Source organism: Otolemur garnettii, unplaced genomic scaffold (genome assembly GCF_000181295.1).
Source record: "Otolemur garnettii isolate 467f Iridium unplaced genomic scaffold, OtoGar3 scaffold00029, whole genome shotgun sequence".
Taxonomy (NCBI): domain Eukaryota; kingdom Metazoa; phylum Chordata; class Mammalia; order Primates; family Galagidae; genus Otolemur; species Otolemur garnettii.
Window position 1 is genome coordinate 1133451 of NW_003852424.1, and position 2875 is coordinate 1136325.

Sequence of the window (2875 nt, forward strand, 5' to 3'; positions counted from 1 at the left end):
GTCTATATGGAGCAACAAAAATTTTCATAGAACGCAAAAATAGTATTGTAATATATATTTTTTAATTTCAACATAAGTACAATTTATAAATATAATACATTAAAAAAATTTATGTATAGGGTGGTGTCTGTGGCTCACAGGAGTAGGGCTCCATGACCTTGCCCAGGAGGGGAATAGGGAGTTTACATTAGCCTTTTCATTTCCAAATGAAGTTACATTAACCTCTTCATTCCCAAACAGAGTTACATTAACCTTTTCAGCAGCTGAAAACTGTATGTTCCCTTCCCATTGTCCCGTGGTTCCCTACCTTGTTGTGCATTCTTTCCAGAAATCAGGACTTTTTTAAAGTGCTGTGGGACATGGGACAAATTGTTAAAAATCCAGACTGTCCCACCAAAAGCGGGACATCTGGTCACCTTATTCTAGGAGCCTTTTTCTGCCTGCACTGTGGCCTCAAGACTGGCCCTGGCTAGCTCCTACAAAATATAGCCTACACATTAGTATATAAAAAATGTTTGGGTTTGGGCCAGGTGTAGTGGCTGATACTTGTAATCCTAGCACTTTGGGAAACCAAAACAGGAGGATCACTTGAGATTAGGAGTTTGAGACCAGCCTGAGCACTAGTGAGTCCCTGTTTCTGCAACAAATAGAAAAACTAGCCAGTCATGGTAGACACCTGTAGTCCCAGCTGCTCAGGAGGCTGAGTCAGGAGGATTGCTGGAGCCTAAGAGTCTGAGGTTGCAATGAGCTATGATGATGCTACTGCTCTCTTGACTCTGTCTCAAAAAACAAAATGTGTATTTACTTTGTGTTTTAATAAGAAATTAGTTGTGTTAGTTAGAATGTTTGCTATAACAAATGGACCCCAACATGCCTAATGGCTCTAATATGATCAAAATTTATTTCTCCTCATCAAACCAGCCCTTGACAGTGCAGGTCAGCAGAGACAGGGAGGGAAGAAGGGTGGCTATGACCCAGTTATCCAGGGCTCCAGCTGCCAGGATGTCTGCCAGCTTCAGCTCAGGGCTTCCAAGGTTGCCCTGGGTTTTGACACCCAGCCAGTGGAGGAGAAAGGTTCTCACATGGCCGAGTTTTACAAGCCAGGCCTGAGAACCATGACGTAACTTCCACTTACATTTTATTGCCTGGAACTCACCCTCACAGCCAAACCCAACTGCAGGAGAGACATAGAAATAGAGTCTACCTGTGTGCTCAGCATGAAGTTGTAATGGGCTTTGATTTAGGTTGACCCATGAAATTTATCCTGCAAACCACAACTTTGCTGAGAGTGAAAGGCACGATTAAGTTATGCCAGGATAGCAGGCACAAACTGAGACAGGGACATACAGTCACCCTGGGTTTGGGTAGCAATAAAAGTCAAAGACAAACAAAGAAGAATGTTTTCTTATTTTCCTCTTTGTCTGTCGAAGAAAAAGAAGACACGTTGTTCAGCCTGTTCTATACCTCGGGTGTATTTCTCCCACTTATCAATATATCCTGGAGGTCTGTTCCTATAGACAGCCTATTTTGGGTGGTTGTTTTTGTTTTACTTTTGCACAGTGAACCTTAACAAACCTTAATTTATTGAGCCAGACCCTATGGATGGACATAAGCTATTTTAGTCTTCTGTATCACAAACCATGGTGCAATACAATCTACCCCACCTGCATCATTCAAGAAACTTTTTTTTATTGAGACAGGATCTCACTCTGTCGCCCTGACTAGAGCGCTGTGGTTTCATAGCTCACAGCAACCTCAAATTCTTAGGCTCAAAAAATCCTCTTGCCTCAGCCTCCCAAGTAGCTAGGACTACAAGCACTGAGCTAGGATTTTATTTTCTGTTTTTTTTAGTAGAGACAGAGTCTTGCTTGCTGGTCTTGAACTCAAGCAATTCATCCACCTCAGCCCCCCAGAGTGCTAGGATTACAGGCATGAGCCACCATGCCCAGCACAGAAACATTTTAAACAGTAGTAGCATAGCAATCACCAAATGAACACTTAAGCCTTTGCCATCTATATGTGTATGCATCTCAAATTAATGTATTATATAGGTTTTTCTGTACTTTCTGTATTTTCTATAAATGAAATCAAAGGTATTCTTTTTAAATTCTGTGACTCTCTCCTGTTTTTGCTCAAAATTATGTTTTTAACACTTACACATTTACTGAATGTTGGATTTCATTGAATGAATGTGTACATGGGTCATTATGAAAGTTTTGAGATACATAAAAGTCAAGAAACGTAAAATCCATGTGGATGGCAACAAATGAAGCCCTCCTAGCACCACTGCCAAGCCAAGCAAGTTGAAATCTGCATGGGTAACTCAGAAAGGATGCTGTTGACTGTATTTCTTGGAAGTGAAATAACGATCTATCTCAAAACTTTTGTAGTGACTCACATAAATTAGAAAAATAAGGCTGGGTGCAGTGGCTCACACCTGTGATCCCAGCACTCTGGGAGGCAGGGGCAGGTGGATTGCCTGAGCTCAGGAGTTCGAGACCAACCTGAGCAAGAGCATAATACCGTCTCTAAAAATAGCCGGAACTTGTGGCAGGCGCCTATAATCCTAGAGACTTGGAAGGCTCAGGTAAGAAGATTGCTTGAGCCCAAGAGTTTGAGGTTGCTGTGAGCTATGATGCCACAGCATTCTACCCAGTGCGACAGAGGGAGACTCTGTCCTCAAAAGAAAAATAAAAAATCTAGTCTACTTTTAAGGGTTACTTGGATCATTGCCAGCTTGGTGTGTTTTGAATAATACCACATGACTATTCCCTGTCCCCTAGCGCACTAGCATACGGTGCTGCTACGGTTTGCAGCTGCCAGTGGGTTTGCTGGTTGTGGGGTGGGCCTGTGTCCACCTCATCATTTGCTGCCA